Raw genomic sequence first — 18,906 nt, 5'->3', positions numbered from 1 at the left:
CACGCTGCCCGCCCACCGGTTTTCCAACTTACCGTTGGAGATCGCGTCCTTCGAACAAACGGCGAACACCTCATTTTTTGAATGTAGTCTAACACGTGGATAATATTGAGGGACCATCATCCATAAAATCGTGTTGTCTGTTTGGATACGACAGCATGAGTACAATCAGGATCGGCTAATCCACGCCGATTGGAGCCTCATGAGCGAGCCGAAGAGAACCGATGCTGATTAGAGGGGAAGCGTGTTGCGAGTCTTGGTCGGAATAGGCAGCTCCGTTGTTAAGCCACCATCTGAGGACATAATTGAGCTACAAGGAACAAAGACTCTCGGAGCCAAACTTTTCAAATCACAGACGGCCTATACTTGAAGATCCTCCTCTAGGACCATAATGGTGGCCTTCGCCTAGTGTATCTTGTCGAGTTGTACTAATAATTAATAATTATTTATAATTTATTTTTTCTGTATTAGATTAGAGATAGATTGATAGAGATATTGAATGAATCATCTTTTATCATATAATGATGATGATATCATTTATTAGGATGGTGTGAAAGTTAAAATATAAGGTGTTATTACATTAAATCATGAGATCGAAATTTGATGTGTCTGAACATGTCTTCTCTCATATCTTGATCATTGTACTAATGACTAATAATCATCAATAATTTATCTCTTTCATGTTGACCCAGAGACAGATTCATAAGACACTAGGAATAAACAAATCGTCTTTTAAAATTACCACATAATGATGGTAATATCCAACCCAAATGTGCCTTAAAATTACCACATAATGACGGTAATATCCAACCCAAATGTGCCTTAACCTCCTTTGTGATCTCATCCTTTTCATATCAAAGAAGCTTCTTGTGTAATCTTTATAAAATCTTAAGCTTAGTAAATTCTACAAGCATAAAAAACTCAAATATAAAAAAACATAAAATAAAGATATATAGTTTTATTGAGAATCATGCCAGAAAATAAATACTAAAAATTTGAAACTGAAATTGTTGAAGAATCTGAATATAATAAAATTATCATAGTTCTTTCATATGTATTGATGTAGTGGAGCCTGTAAAAAAGAGGATGAATTATTTGTATAATAAAAATAAACATTCTTCGATCTCTCGACTCAAATTAGTAATAATCGTACAATTATAATATGTTAATTCAGTAAAAAAGAGGATGAATTACTTGTATAATAAAAATAAACATTCTTCGATCTCTCGACTCAAATTAGTAACAATCGCACAATTATAATACGTTAATTGAACAACTACAAAATGAATTAACAACTTAAAAAAAAAGAGATAAAAAGAGTTACTTGGTTACAACTTATGTAGTTGTTACTCTAAGGCAAATAAAAGCATAAAAAAATATCTTTCGTTGAAGACGGAGAAGTCTCTTGCACTCGTTGAATGTTCAGAAAATTACTAGAAAATTAATACATAACACTACAAAAAAATAATGAATTAGAAATGAAAATCTAGGACAAATATTTTTCATCATAAAATCGTAACAACTCTGACGACAAAAATAAAAATCGACCCAAATTAATAACGAAATCTGCAACAAAATATTTTCATTTCAAATTCCCAACAAAATATGTTTTCGTTGTCAAATTCATACTAGAATCTGGGACGAATCCAGAATTCATCCCAGAATTAAAAATATTTTTTTAAAAAAAAAAAACTTTGGAAGGCTTAAATAAGGAGCTATGAGGTGGTCGACTACTTTAATTTAAGAAAAGGAAATTGTTTTTAATCAATTAAATTTTCCTTTCCATGGCAAAGAAAATAAGGAAATTTTTATTAAAACTTTCCTTATTTGTCAAGACCAAGGATTATAAAAGAAAGGGAGGGGGTGCCTTCATGAGATATAATTCTCTTCTATTTTTCCTCTCTCTTTTCCTCCTTGGTGGTGGACGGCCCTAGCATCTTCTCCTCCTTTTCTTCCTCCTTTGTGGCCGAACCTCATCAATCTCAAGAAGCTTGTTTTGGTGGACGGATCTAGCTTGGAGAAGAAGAAGAGAAAGGAGGATTTTGTTTTCTAGTTTTCCCTTGGAGCTTGGTTGGTGGTCGAGATTTATAATTTCTTGGAGAAAGTTGCTTGCCCGAAACTTGGAAGAAGGAAGAAGAAGGTCTTGGTGGATTCTCATCTCGGTAGATCGTTGCCCACACAACGTCTGAGATAAGAAGAGGAATACGATAGAAGATTAAGAGTTGTTTATTACAAAAAAAGGTATAACTAGTAATTATTTTCCGCATCATACTAGTTTTTTCTTTGTATGGATTTTGAAATACCAAACACAAGAGGCTAGAGATTCTAGATGTTCGGATTTGTTTCAAATTTGTGTTTCTTTTATTTTTTTCGATCTTGTGATTCGATTGTTCTTTTTGGTTAAACTTAGAGTTATATAAGGAAATTTAATATTGAATTTCGTTAAGGGACTTTGTCGAGGCAGTGGTGGATGTTCCTGTTGGTAGTTTTGAGAGCATGAAAATTAAAACGAAGCAATTAAATAAAGCGATAACTACTCACATGGATCTCCCGAAGAACCGCAACCAAAGACGCCGGTCGATGAAGTCGCCGATGAACCGCCGGAGACGTCGCTGCTGCTGTCGCCGAGAAGATCATCACACGGAACCTTCTCGGACTATTCCACAAACCAAATCCCATCCCTAGACGGTCTCTCTTTGCTCACTGATCACCTCACGCCTCTACTCGCTGATTACCTTCGCATCAACCTCTGCTCCACCTCTAATTGCCTTGGACGCCTCTTATAAGAAGGCTGAGGAAGACGAAGGGGAAAGGACGCCCCTTCGTCTCCTTGGCGTTCCCAGCAAACTGCCGTTTGCGACAGCGAAAGGGACGAACCCTTTCGTCTGCCAAGTGTAACGCCCAACATCTCCCACTCGTCCAAGTCAATCCATATGGTCACATAGACCATGTCAGCCACATAGACTATAAGGTGATCAAGTCACGAAGACCAGAGTGAAATTAGTCACAAAGACTAAATAAGTCACGAAGACTTTATGAGGATTAAGTCACGAAGACCAGAGCAAAATTTAGTCACAAAGACCAAATAAGTCACATAGACTTTATGAGAATCAAGTCACGAAGACCAGATCAGAACATTCATTCCATACATTAGGGAAAATGGTTTGTGTGACAGCAAGCACAGTGAGCATTCAATTGCTAAGAAGATTGTCACACCTTACTTAGCTGCTCCATAGAACAAATCAGAGACATAAATATCCATAGAACGAATCATAGACATAAATGGCTTGCCTTTACCCCAGATTAAATTATTTATATCATCATGAACATCTCTAATCCCTCATATTGACCATATGTCAAGAGCATGTTCAACACCTCCAATCAAACAAATTATTCACAATTACATTTTATGTACTGAATTAAAAATGTAACCGGTACCAGTGAATAAATGTCGCAGATGTAAATCAATCTTAATCTTCCTTTTTAGCTAGAATTCATTCATTCTAATCAGTTGCTTTCCTAGTTATGCTCCATAGACCGAATCATCCATAGTCAATAGGAAACATGCTAAAGTAGCAGACACTGATCAGAACTTCAAGTAGACAGCTAAATAGTCACTTAGGGTAAAATCGAGATTAACTTATAATCTCAAGGGTCTCACATAGTAGAGAAGCAGGGATCCATTCTCCTACAACCCTTCTTGTCGTCATAGCACATGTGGTATGAATCACATGCTACGATGTTATTCTCTTTACCAAAAAGAGCGCATATTTTTCCCAATTATAACATCGTACAGATTTCGATCTAGGCATTCCCAATGTCTAATCCTGAATTCAACATATAAATTCTAATATGGCTTCAAGCAGATTCAGTAAATGGTGGGTGCATTTACTCCAATCATTACACAAATGATCTCATCTTGACACAAATATCAAGGCGACCTTAACTTATGGGTATGTCTCTATTCACAACTACAAAAGTTGTCCCATAAGCAACGATCTTACCTCTATTCGTACTTAACAAATAGAGATGATTGCCCATGTGAGTGGACCAATCCCAATCTGCCAACATGCTTATCGAGACTTTTATTCGAATGTAACCAAGACATATACACTGAATAGATCATAGAATTTTTCATTTATCAAAATGTTTTTACAATTGTTACATTCTCCGAAGTCCCAAAGACTTCATATGCCCATGAAATGACTCTTTAGTCAATGGCTTAGTAAAATGATCAGTAAGCATTTTTCGTGTAGGGATGTACTCAAGAATAATCTTTTTCTTGTCAACAATATCCCTTACAAAATTATACTTAATTTCTATATGCTTGCCTTTGCTGTGGTATTTGGGATCCTTGGAAAAAGCTATCGCAGCTTGACTGTCACAGTATACAGTAACAGGACTCCCACTATCCTCAGCAATCCTCAGATGCTTCAGGAACCTTCTTAGCCAGACAACCTCTTGCACAGCCGCTGCATAAGCCACATACTCAGCTTCCATTGTCGACAAGGCTACACAAGCTTGCTTCTTGCTATTCCATGAGATGGCGCTATCATTCAGCAAGAAGACATAGCCAGATGTGGATTTTCTGTCATCAGGTCCCCTGCCCAATCTGCATCTGAGTAGCCACTTAGGCTTATATCTGATCCTTGGAAACAGAGGCAATAATCAGCTGTTCCTTTAAGATATCTGAATATCATCTTCACCGCTTTCTAGTGTCTCGATCCTGGGTTTGATTGGAAACGACTAACTAAGCCAACAGCATAGCTTATATCGGGACGAGTACACAACATAGTGTACATCAAACTACCAATAGCACTGCATATGGTTTTTTCTTCATTTCGGCTATTTCCTCAGGAGTCTTGGGATACATACTTTTGCTCAAGACAGTACCTTTCGCAATAGGCGTCTGTTCAATGTTGTAATCTGACATATTGAAGTGTTGTAGCATCTTAGTGATATAAGCTTCTTGAGACAAACCCAAAAGCCACTTTGATCGGTCTCTAACGATCTTCACTCCTAAGATGTACTCTGCTTCTCCCATATCTATTATGTCAAATTGTGATGACAGCCAACTTTTGACTTCTATCGCACTCTTTATGTTACTTCCAGCTATTAGCATATCATCAACATATAATGATAAAATGACAAGCTTTCCTTTTTTCCTTTCTTAGGTAAACACAATGATCCTCATTGATCATTTCGAAACCATAAGATAATATTACTTCATTAAATCTTATGTTCCATTGTCTTGACGCTTGCTTTAGCCCATATATAGACTTCCGAAGTCTACATACTCTTTTCTCTTGGCCTTCAGCAACATAACCTTCCGGTTGTACCATATAGATTTTTTCGTCAAGATTACCATTAAGGAAAGCCGTTTTTACATCCATCTGATGTAATTCCATGTCATATTGTGCTACTATAGCTAGGATGACACGTACTGACACAAACTTCACAACTGGGGAGAATGTCTCTTCAAAGTCAATACCCTCCATTTGGGTATATCCTTTTGCAACTAATCGAGCTTTGTATCGATTAATCGATCCATCTGCTTTCCTCTTTACTTTGAGAATCCACTTATTCCCAATAGCCCTTCGGCCCGGAGGAAGATCGACTAAATCTCAAACTTGATTCTTTCTCATTGACTCCATTTCTTCATCCATTGCAACTTTCCATTCTTTTCTAATTGAGCTGTTCAAAGCTTCCTCAACTGTTCGAGGTTCCTCAACGTCAACTGGGAGAACCATTAATGCCTCATTCTCAATATCAAACCTTCTCCGAGGAATAATCTGACGACTACTTCTTCGAAGGTTAGACTGTTGAGAAACTGACTCATTCAGTGACAAATTACTCCCACTCGGTTGACTAGATTCAGGCATCTCCTGATTTGTTGATAAAGGAACATTATCCTCCTCCTCTATCTCATATAGAGGAATTGTCTTATCAACTTCACCTCGTGTTGGGAACTCAGTTTCTAGAAAAGTAGCATCTCTTGACTCTATCTCAGAGATGATTCCATCTTATCGCTCACCAATAAAAACATAACCCTTAGAGGTCTCAGAGTACCTTATAAAGATACACTTCTTACCTCTGGGTCCTAGTTTTCCATATTCGTGAGTCTTATCATGAACGTAGGCAGCTGACCCCCAAGGTCTCAGATTACTCAGATCCGGCTTTCTGCCTGTCCAACGTTCATGTGGGGTAGATGGAACTGACTTTGAAGGTACTTTGTTAAGTATATAGGTCGCTACTAGTAATGCATCTCCCCAATAGGAGATTGGCAAATTAGCTTGCACCATCATAGACCTAACCATTTCAAGAAGAGTCCTATTTCTTCTTTCAGCAACCCCATTTTGCTGTGGAGTTCCAGGGATAGTAAGTTGTCTAACAATCCCTTTCTCATTACACATTGTCTTGAACTGATCAGACAAATATTCTCCTCCACGGTCAGTGCGCAAGGTTTTAACCTTACGTTCCAATTGATTCTCAACTTCGTTCAAGTAACGAATAAAGCAATCCAATGCTTCAGATTTATGAGAAATCAAATACACATAACCAAAACGTGTGAAGTCATCGATAAATGTAATGAAATAAGAACTCCCATTTCTAGCCTTCATATTCATCGGACCACAAATATCCGAATGAATTAATTGCAATGATGATTCAGCCCTAATAGCCTTACCAAATGGTTTCCTAGTCGTCTTTCCAACAAGACAATGCTCACATATAGACAAGTTAATCTTAGCATGAGTGCCTAAGAGACCCTCCTTAGCTAATCTATTCATTCGTTCTTGTCCTATATGTCCCAATCTAGCATGCCAAATTTCATCATTAACATCAGCATTACTAGTAAGAGCAATGTTTGAAAAACAACTATTATTATTTGGTTCTATATCAAGAACCATAAAACCATTTGTTACATAACCATATCCAAATAACACAGAGTTAATTCGAAGTTCCACACAACGGCTATAAAAATTTACATTGTAACCTAAATCAAGAAGACAAATAACGGGAACCAGATTCCGTTGAATCTCAGGAGCGTACAGGACATCATGTAGAAACAAGGTGCCTCCACCACGTAGGTTGAGCTTGCAAGTGCCAATTCCTTTGACTTCAATTCTTGCATTGTTTCCTACATATATCCATTTGTTGCCAGCTGGTACCCGACGGTACTCCACATATGTAGCTCGATCACGAGCTACGTGGTTCGTTGCTCCTGAATCTACAATCCACAAAGGATACGAATCAGCTAACAACACTGTACTTGCAACATATTGCTCGTGGAAAGAAGACAAAAATGGATTTACCTTTTTAGCCTTAGTACAATCCCGAGCAAAATGACCCTTCTTGCCACTGTTGAAGCAAGTCAACCTGCTCTTAGGTTTTTGTCCATATTTCTTTCCTTTCTTCTTGATTTGGTTTTTCGCAGTAACAGCATTAGCCTCCTTTCCTTTCCCCTTTCCTTTCTTGAACCACTTGTTCTTATTCTTGGAACCAGAACCTTCAGCTACAAAAGCTTGACCTGAAATCCTTGCGGATTCAATACTGTCCGCCTCAAGTTCCACATGGCGTGAGACATCAGCGAAAGTCTTAATACTCTCACTATGGGTCAGGTTCTGTTTCATCATTTCCCAAGAATCAGGAAGGGAACGGATAACTGCCTGAACCTGTTGTTCATCGGTCAACGTATAACCAGCAGTCTTAAGCTCTCGAATCATATTACCCATCTCCCTGAGATGTTGGGCCATGGTAACATTCGAGCGCTTCTTACAACTATCAAACTTGATAGTTAGCTGACAGAGCTTACTCAGACTGACTCCACTGTACTTCTCTCTAAGGGCTACCCAGACTGCATGAGCCGATGGTAATGGCTCATATTCAAATACTAGGTCATCTACCATTGAACTAATCAATATGCCCTTAGCAATGAAGTCCTTCCTTTTCTATGCCTTATAGGCATCAAGGTCACGTCTGTGCTGTGCTGTAGAACCATCAACTGGTTCTTCCATGATTTGATTTACAGCCTCCAGAACTTCTTGTTCCTCAAGTACATATTGTATTTTGAGGTGCCAGATTTTGTAGTTATCCCCATATAATTTCTCACCCTTATTGAGTTCAGCTATGATGTTTTTAGTTACCATGATCTACATAAATAAATAAATTATTTATTATTTCAGTGTAATTCATATATGTGCAACTATTTATTGACTCAGTGTAAATTAGAGTTAGTTTATAAAATCAAGTGATAACATTGTTTCCACTCATCATTTGTATGTTCTAATCTAATCAGCACTGATCAATTATATTACACATATCCCAACTAATGAACAAATCATTTTATATTAACGAATCATATTTATATGAACTAATCATTTCCAAGTTAGTTAACATATAACATAACTTTTATTATATAATTCTGTTCGTACAAAACAACAGAAATTATTACATGACTCAAAACTAAATGAGCTAACACTGCTCGTACATAACGACAACAAACAGAACACTAATAAACTAGATAGGCCAGCACTGCTCCCGCTAGGACAAACACTAGTATAGCAGCCAACACTATCCCTATTAACCTGGACTCATTTGGGATAATCTCAGATGGGGTAGCTTCAGGATTCTCCATTAGATCCATTTCTGGATCTTCCTCGAGCATCTCCTGGTCCTCTTCAGACTCTTCAGGCTCTTCTTCACCCATATGGTGAAGTAGTTCCTCACACAGTACTGAATATGTGACACTCCCTTGATGACGCCCCCATACATAGTCTGCTATTATCCTGGGATACTCTGGCAATAAATGCATCAATGCCCAGATCCTATAATTGTCCAGGACTGGAAACTCTTCTTATTCAAGTTTCCAAAATAGTCTATCCAGCCGTCTAACATGTCCGTCAACTCCATAAGCAGACTTATACTCTATCTCCTGAATCTCCTCTCGGAGCTGGTTTCGCCGCACTTCACGACGAGTCGATGTGGTAATCGTCCGTGTCATCTGAAAAATTGAATTTCAATACATCAGTACAAAATCGACTAACCAGTACAAAACCAGTTTAATTCAATTTATACAGGCATCCCATCATTATAAATCAAGAAAAATAAATCTTCTCGATTTTCAGGAGTTTAAGTCGTCTGACCCATTAGACCAGTTAATCAGGAGTCTGGATGTTAAACTTAGTCTATTGTCCTCATTATAACTAATCTAATTGGACCTATGTTCTGTTCTCGTTTAAGCCCATTTGAGTCAATCACAGACTTATTAATCAAACTCAGGTTCGTTTGACTCGTCCAATTGCCCATTGGATTAAGTCTGACTCATTAGAACAAATCCAATGTTTCTGATCAAATTTGACACAACGGAACTAATCCGGTCATATTTGATCAGCCCAACTTCTGTAATCAAGAATACCCAATTAATTCAATAATAAACCGGACTGGTTAAACCAACAAATGATTTATACCTACTTTAGATATCATTGAATCAAATTGGTCTGCCTAAATCAATTAATAATTTAAACTAGACCTGGTTTGATTGATCAAGTTGGTCTGGTTCAATTTTCAATAAATTGAACTATAAATTAATTAAATATTTATTTATTAATTAATTATACATTTCTATATGTATTTAATTAATTAATAAATATATTTAATTAAAACTTTAAAGCATCCACTGTTAATAACGTGAGAAGAAAAACATGTGCATGCTTAAATTTTTTTTTTAAAAAACATACTGTTCATGCGTTTTGATCGATTCGTGAATCGATTCAATGTCCTTTTTTTTTTAACTTCAATCGATTCAAATTCGGCATTGAATCGATTCATAATAAAAAAAAAAACTGTGCTTCGATAAAAAACTACTGTGCATGCCTTTAATCGATTCAGTGAGTTTTTCTCACTGTGCTTTGTCAAAAATTGTATTCACGAATTTGAATCTATTGAATCAAAATTTCAATCGATTCAATTCAATTGAATCGATTGGTTAATCAATTCAATTGATGAACATTGTTACTGTTCATCTTCTTCTTCGCGACAGAAGAAAAAAAAACGCGAGTTTTTTCGCGTCGATTTTCATGCTTCAAATCTAGCACGCTCTGATACCATTGTTGGTAGTTTTGAGAGCATGAAAATTAAAACGAAGCAATTAAATAAAGCGATAACTACTCACATGAATCTCCCGAAGAACCGCAACCAAAGACGTCGGTCGATGAAGTCGCCGATGAACCGCCGGAGACGTCGCTGCTGCTGTCGCCGAGAAGATCACCACACGGAACCTTCTCGGACTCTTCCACAAACCAAATCCCGTCCCTAGACGTTCTCTCTTTGCTCACTGATCACCTCACGCCTCTACTCGCTGATTACCTTCGCATCAACCTCTGCTCCACCTCTGATTGGCTTGGACGCCTCTTATAAGAAGGCTGAGGAAGACGAAGGGGAAAGGACGCCCCTTCGTCTCCTTGGCGTTCCCAGCAAACTGCCATTTGCGGCAGCGAAAGGGACGAACCCTTTCATCTGCCAAGTGTAACGCCCAACAGTTCCCATACCCAAGAAGGCCAAGTGCCTCGCCATGTTTGACCTGCGAGCTGATTTTGGAAATAAATATTTAATTGAATTTGTAACATAGGTGGATTTAGATCTATAATGTTAAGTATCGTTTGCGATCCAAGTCTAAACCTCTAAGAACAGATAAGTTAAATTTGGAATCAATAATGTTAAGTTCCGTTTGCGATTCTGAATTTAATTTCTAAAGAACACAATAGATTGTTAGGAAAAGTTCAAGACTTGTACAAAATTTTTGTACAGGGGAACCGGTACGATATTCCTAGGACCAACCAACAGTAATGGAGTTGAAGCTTTGGTCGGCACTATCGGACGAAATGACTTGCAGAGTTGATGAAGACTTGTAGCACGAGTAGCTTGCAGAAGAGAACTTAAGTCGATTAGAAAGTGTTCAATAAGCCTCAAACCTCGAGCCTCTTTTTATAGGTGTAATGGACGTTCGGTCGATCGATCCCTCTGTTCGGTCGATCGAACCAGCTCCCTTCCTTTTTGGCTGGAGTCTGACGCTGGCTCGATCTCTGACATTAATTGCTCATTAAGGGTTCGATCGACCGATCCCATTTTTCGGTCGATCGAACATGCTCCTTCCTTGTTCGTCGAAATCAGCCGAGTTCCACATTTAATGCTCCATTAATGTTGATTTGTTCGGTCGACTGATCCTCGGGTTCGGTCGACCGATTAGCTCTATTTCCTTTTGCTTCTGATTGATGCTGATGAACTGGCCTGTGCTGATGCATCATGGTTCGGTCGACCGATCCGGCCGAACCTGCAAAACACTGTTAGACAGTAATTCTACAAAACAGATGTTAGCACAACAATATAATAATGCATGAGTAATGTAGGATAGTAGAATTGTCTTGATCTCAACTTGGAAATCTTTCTGGTTTTTTCAGTTGGATCCGGCGACCTTAGGCTGTTCCCTTCAGGAACCCGACCTCACTGTCGCTCCTCCAGTTGTTTACCTCAACTTACCTGCCAAACATGGTCCTCCAGACATGTTTAGACTTTGTCTGCTCAGTGTCTGATCGCCTGATCCACTAAGACCTTTCCTGCAATACTATATTAGCCAATAGCAAAAAATAATGCAGAATACAATGGTAAACCTAAACCTAGATTTACCGAGATCCGCTGGTCCGGTCGACCGCGCGTCCGATCAACCTTGCTTAAAGTTCACTCCTCCAAGACTTTTAGTTACCTAAGGTTACCACCCCTAGGGGTTTCTCCACTTAGCTTCACTCACCAAGACTCAGTATTCGGCTACCCAGGGATCAGGTCCTCCAAACCTATCCACCTGGCTTCCACGATATACCGAGATTTCTCTTGCCTAGCCTCCAACTAGGACTTCCCTTGCCTAGCCTACAACTAGGACTTCCCTAGATCAAGCTCCATACTCAAACATACTTAAACATATTTGTCTGACATTAAAACCTTGAAAGTTGATTGCACCAACAACTTTCTCTTATTAGAATTAGAAGATGTGTTATTAATTTCTATTTGTTGCATCGTGGGAGTTATTGGATTTAGAGTGTACAAATTGTCAACCAACATACCAGAACAGATAACCACCCTATTTTTCTTGATAACTACTTTGTCATCAAAAGAAACAAATATCCATCCGTAAATAATTTAGAAACTGAAATCAAGTTCTTTTTAAAAGATGGTATGTAAAGATAATTTCTCAAAATCAAAGTTTTATTCCTATCGAAAGGTAATAAAATATCTCCCACTACAACAACCGCCACTCTCGTATAGCATTGCCCATGTAGACGGTGATTTCTCCTTCATGTAGTCATCGAGTTTCCTGGAACCCCTGCAATGAATTGCAGACATGATCAGTGGCTCCCGTATCTACACACCAGGTACCGGTAGATAACACCACTAAACATGTTTCGACAACTAATGAATAAGATACACCTTCATTGTTCTCATTTCTGCGAGGACAGCCCAAGTTTTGTTTCCAATCAATATAATTGGGACCAGTAAATTTGTTTTCTTTTAAAATAACAGCGAGAGAATTGAAAGTCATTTTAAAATCTTGAGAATCACAAAATAAGCTATTTGATCAAAACTTTAGAATTTAAAATAATATTGATCCCTCAAACAATATAATTTAAATTCGCCAACACATCAAAACACCATGAATTTAATATGTCACGATAGTGTGGACGTATACTAATTCAAACATTTGTAAGAGGAGGTTTTATCCATTAATTTTATTATCTTGTCAACCTAACTTTATGACAAATAAAATTAATAGTTGGTTTATCTTCAGTCACACAAAATAACAGCAGTGACTCCGATGGGGAGGATACTATTAAATACGCCTAAGTGTATACTATTACTTGATACTTAGTCCATTAATTAGGATTGTGCCCCTTCAGATGGAGAAGATCATACAAAACTAAATAATTTCCTATAATCATCCATAGAGGAAGTTTGATCTAGTGATCTGCAAACAAACTCATCCGATGTGGAGGAAGGCACTTAAAGCCAACGCGCAAGTTTGAATGCATCACTTACAAACCAGTAATGGATACCGTGGAATTTAAATAAATAAACCCTCTCTCACTTAGTTATTTAAACGAGGAATTTTAACATGCACACATATCACACATGCACACAAAGGCATACACATCACAGTACATAAAGGCAATAAATATGAAAAATTATTTTCCAACTATTATGACCTCATCCATAGTTGTCCTCCGTATGCCACTGACCCTAGTTGCCGCCAACCGGTCATATCGTCGCGTCTATCTTGCTTTCTTTTCCGCTGTACCTCTGGTCCTCAAATAACACCACGCCTTGTAATGATACGATCCGCGACAAAAATAAAGTTTTACATTTATCGATCCTATATTCCATAAGGGAATGTACATGTAATCTAGAACGAATAGAATGTAAAATAATAATAATAATAATAATACGACAACCAGCCATATTTAATTATTACAATTATGCACACACAACAACCTCGACATGCCCGAGGGTTCAAATCACACACAAGCACACAAAAACCATAATAGTTAGATCTAGGATGTCTGCAACCACAGAGTTAATCTATCTAGCACATCCTACTATTATCCGGCCTAAACTTATGTATGAGCAGTGCATAATTTAACCGAAAACCAAACACATATAGGTAGAAAACTTGGCTATGATACCACTTGTTGGGTGCTACTCGGAATACCGTTCTGTTTCCCCTATAAAAAATTTATACAAGCACAGAACTTTTCCTAGCTACCCATGTGCTCTTCAGAAGTTAAACTTGGATTGGAAATTAAACTTAACATTTTTACTCCAAGTTCATTTTTCAAAGTTAAACCTGGATTGGAAACAAAACTTAACATTTTTACTCCAAATTCAACCCTTGTGTTCTTCAGAAGTTAAACCATATTACAGAAGTTGATTAAATATTTATTTCAAGGATTGACTTCCAGGTCGTTGGCGAGGCACTAGGCCTTCTTGGTTATGAGATCATCCACCACTTCCTAAACAAAGTCTTTCAAAGAAATTGAATATTTAAACTTCTCACAGTAACCTTAGGTTTAATTACAGAGACCTCAATCAAAGTACAAGATCGAAATACAAAATCGAAGCACAAAAATGAAAACACAAAATCGCTAGCCTCTTGTGTTGGTATTTCAGGATCCATACAAAGAAAACAAAACTAGTTGTGCTGCGGAATAAATAACTAGTTGTACCTTTCTTTGTAGACAAAGACATCTTGATCTTCTACTGTATTCCTCTCCTCTTCTTAGACGTCGTGTGGGCGACGATCTACCAAGATAAAAACACCCGAACCCCTTTTGTTTCCAAGCCACCAACCACCAAAAGATACAAAGAAATGAACGCCTCCTTCTTCTTCTTCTCCTCCAAACCGCCCGCCATTAAGGTGCTTTATTTCTTCGTTTTCTTTTCCTCCAAGCTTCGGCCACCAAGAGAAGATGGGGCGCCGACCCTAGAGGGAAGAAAAGGGAAGAAGAAAAGAAGTGGGGTGCCGGCCCTAGAGGAAAGAAAAGAAAAAATAGGCGCCAACCTTAAGCGAAAGGAGAGAGTTTTTAGTTGTGGAGAACAACTTATCAATTCTTAATTGAATTGTTGATTTTTGTGGCACAACCTCCTCTCCTTTTATAACCCTTTGCCCCAGATAAAAAAGGAGAAAAGGTAATAAATTTTTGTTTAGAAAAAATCTCTAGAAAAAAATTAACATAATTCTTTTTAGAAAAATTTTCTTATGAAAGAATTAGTATAATTCTTTTTTAGAAAATTTCTAAGAAAGAATTAACATAATTCTTTTAGAAAAATCTCTAGGAAAGAATTAACATAATTTTTTTAGAAAAATTTCTTAAGAAAGAATTAATATAATTCTTTTTAAAAAAATTCTAAGAAAGAATCAACGTAATTTTTTTTAGAAAAATCTCTAATTCTGTTGAGAAAAATCTCCCTTTTTTTTCTTTCCTTTTTCTTTTCTTTTCTTTTGGTTTGGCCGGCCCCTTGCTTGGGCACTAAGCAAGGCTTGCCCGACCCCTTTCTTGGGTAGGAAGCAAGGCTTGGCCGCCCCCTTGCTTGGGCACCAAGCAAGGATGTGGTCGGCCCCTTTCTTGGGTCGGAAGCAAAATCAAAACGGGTGAATGCGAGGCTTTATAGAGGCTATAACAGGAACCGAGAGGAGGAATTGATTTTGGCCTCCTGATGGACTTGAGCTTCCTGTGTTCGACCCGAACACCCAACTCAAGTTCATCAATAATAACTCATACTACTAAAGAGTTATTATGGAACTACCACACCAATCCCATATTACAATATGAGCTTTTACTTATTATGAGTGTGTTAGTCTCCATGTGTTTAATATATCGTATGTCCGTTAATTAAATGAGTTACTGACAACTTACTTAATTAACATCTAGCTCCAAGAGTAGTACCACTCAACCTTATTATCATGTCGGGCTAAGTCCACCTGCAGGGTTTACATGATAATCCTTATGAGCTCCTCAAGGTGATATCACCAACCTAGATTACTAGGACATAGTTTCCTTTTATAATCAACAATACACCATATAAATAATATTATTTCCCAACTTATCGGACCTATTGATTTAACTGAATAAATCTCACCATTTGATAAATTAAAGAAATAAATACTAAGTATATGTGTTTATTATTATATCGGGATTAAGAGTACACACATTTATAATAACAGAGGTTTTGTTCTTTTATACAGTCAGTATAAAAAGAAACAACCTCAAACGGTCCTGCTCAATACACACATAGTGTACTAGTATAATTTTATAGTCAAGATAAACTAATATCAAATTACACTACAACCATTCCAATGGTTTGTCCCAATCTATCTTGGTTGTGAGCTACTATTTATAATTTATAAGGAATTGATAGCATGATCTTCTGTGTGGCACCACACACTATATTATCTACAATATAAATTAAATGGACAACTGCATTAACATGCAACATTTGACCAGAGTGATTCTCATTTCAAAATATAAATGTTTATACAAAAACTAGACTTTTAATATACATTCTAACAATTAGATTATAATAACACCTAACTTAACTCACTTATCATTTATCAAAATCTGAGTTAGACCGTTAGTACAAATTGCACCAACAGGTTCGACCTAGGGTTTTATTGAAATCTGAAAGTCAGAACCGGATAGTCTTAAGATTGCCAAATATTTTATTACTCTTATTTCCATATTATTGTTTGTTGTGCTAATGTTGTGTTACAGAAAATTAAAGGTTGGAAAAAGACAGTCCAGGCTCCTGGATTGGGGTCAAAATGCCTGATCGTCTTGGTGCTTGGACTAGGCTAAACCAAACACCTAAGTGCAACTAAGGTGGCACTCACTGATTGGTCACTACACGTCATAATCTAGGCACCTGGATGGGTCCGGGAGCCCGAAGACGGATAAAGTTCATCGCATAGAGTTTTGACGAAAGCACACCATGTCAGCCTTGTGGGGGTGTTCAGGACCGGTCTAGGGCTATAAAAGGAGAGCTCGACCAACACCTCAAGGACATCAATTCCAATGACTTTTACTCTTGTGTGTTGTTCTGAAAAACTCTCTGTAACGCTACTCTGACAACCGAAAGTATGAATATTTAAATTTATAGTTATCGATATACTTTAATTTATAGTTCTTAAAATATTGTAATTTTGTACTTGTACTTATTTTGGATTCATTAGTGGATTGCCAACGAAAGCACTCTCAAGTGCGACTCTTGAAGCATGAGTCACTATAGGCTTCGAACAAAGTAAAAAACTTGGCTTTGTTGTTCTTTGTTCTCTTTCTTATTTCCGTTACATTTTACACCGATAGTTTTTAACAAAAATTGTAAAAAAAACCACGAGCACTATTCACCCTTTATCTAGCGCTTTTCAATTCTATACATACAAACCCATAACTTCATATAGGAGGCTAAAAACTACAATTGCACACCATTTTTGCTTTCTTTATACTCTCCTCTTCCACTCCATGTCTAAGTTTCAGAATTATAAATCCTTTAGGTCTATTAATGAGTTTAAGATAAAATTCATCGATGATTTTTGACAACTCCGATAGGACCCACTTCAAGTCTTGTAGGTTTCTTTAGTGCTCTTCAATCTCACCATGGTCTAAAGTCTTAGATTCAAAGCCTTCTTAGCCGTGCACAATCTATTTTAAAAAATTCATCTTACGTGTCAATGACACAAAGCCATAACATCATGTAGGAAGCTTAGAACTAGGATTGCATATTATATCTATCTTTTTATACTATCCTCTTCCATTCCATGTTTAAATTTTTAAATTTCAAATAATCTAGGTTTATTAATGAGTCTGAGGTAAAATGTATTAATGGCCTTAGACAATTCTAATGGGACCCAATCTAAGTTTTGGAGGTTCATACAGAGTTGCTCAATCTCATGCTTTAAAGTCTCAGATTCAAGATTTTTCTAGTTTACAAAGTCTGTTTTCAAAAATTCATATAATTGGTGATGTTTTTATGAAATTAACATTAAGGTGGTGATGCTTTAGAGAAATCAACATCAAGATGATGGTGCTTTTAAGAAATTGACAATAAGGTGGTGATGGTTCGATGAAATCAATACCAAAATGGTATGTTATGACTAAATGAGCACTAATATGGTGATATTTTAACCCAAAAAAAAAACTTTAACCAAAACAACACCAAAGTAATTTTATTTTTTAGTTATTTATTTTTTCTCTTTTATTTAGCATAAAAAAGATAAAAATAAATAAATATATACCTTTAATTTTATTTTTTATTAATTGTTTTTATTTTTAAAATTTTCATTAAAATCTAAAATTTTAAAAATTGGGATAAATTTAGGAAATCAACTTGTGCGACATAATTTTTTTTTTTAAAAAAATTAAGCTTTTTATAGTGATAAAATAAAAATAACGGTAAATTAGAGAAAAATCCCCAATGGTAATCATAACTTTGCATGCAATCCCCATGCCTAAAAAACTTTGTTTCTATTCCCTGCATGTAAAATATTACTTGTTTCAACTCCCTCATGCAAATATTGATACCTAAATTGCCCCTTAGATTTTTTATGTACAAAAAATCCAAAATTGAGTAAAAAAAGTCTGAAAACGAGTATAATTCTTCTTAAAGTTAGTACTTTATATTAAAAATCGAGTATATTTTCTATCAAAATTGTCCCTCTTATTTTTTAGGTATAAAAAGTCTAAAAATAAATATAATTCCTGTTAAATTCAGCACTTTACACTATAATCCAGTACTCTATACTAGGATCGAGTATATTTTCTATTGAAATTAACCCATATTTTTTAGGTACAAAAAGTCAAAAATTGAGTACAAAAAGTCCGAAAATGAGTATAATTCTTTTTAAAGTCAGTACTTTATATTAAAAATCGAGTATATTTTCTATTAAATTCAGCACATTAAACTAAAATCGAGTATATTTTGAGGTGAAAAAAGAATCGTACTCAATTTAATAGAAAATATACTACATTCTAATTTAATATACTGAATTTAAGAGGATTTATACTGATTTTTGGACTTTTTGTACCTAAAAATATCATGAGCAATTAAGTAAATATGTTTGACTGGGGAGTGAAAAGAAAATTTTTCATGGATGGGGACTGCATGTAAAGTTGAGTTTACCAATGGGGAGTGTATGCAAATTTATCCATAAAATAATTATATTTTTTATTTTTTGATTTGATTCGGTTTTGATTCGATTTAAATAAATAAAATTAATAATTTAGAATTGAAAGGCTAGGGTATTATAGACCTTTGATAAATTGCTGAAGAAAAATTGTTAATAATTTACTTTTGATCATCGGGCTAATTATT

The sequence above is a fragment of the Zingiber officinale genome, chromosome 9B (genome assembly GCF_018446385.1).
Source record: "Zingiber officinale cultivar Zhangliang chromosome 9B, Zo_v1.1, whole genome shotgun sequence".
NCBI classification, from domain to species: Eukaryota; Viridiplantae; Streptophyta; class Magnoliopsida; order Zingiberales; family Zingiberaceae; genus Zingiber; species Zingiber officinale.
The sequence above is the reverse complement of the archived record's forward strand: the minus strand, read 5'-3'. Positions refer to the sequence as shown.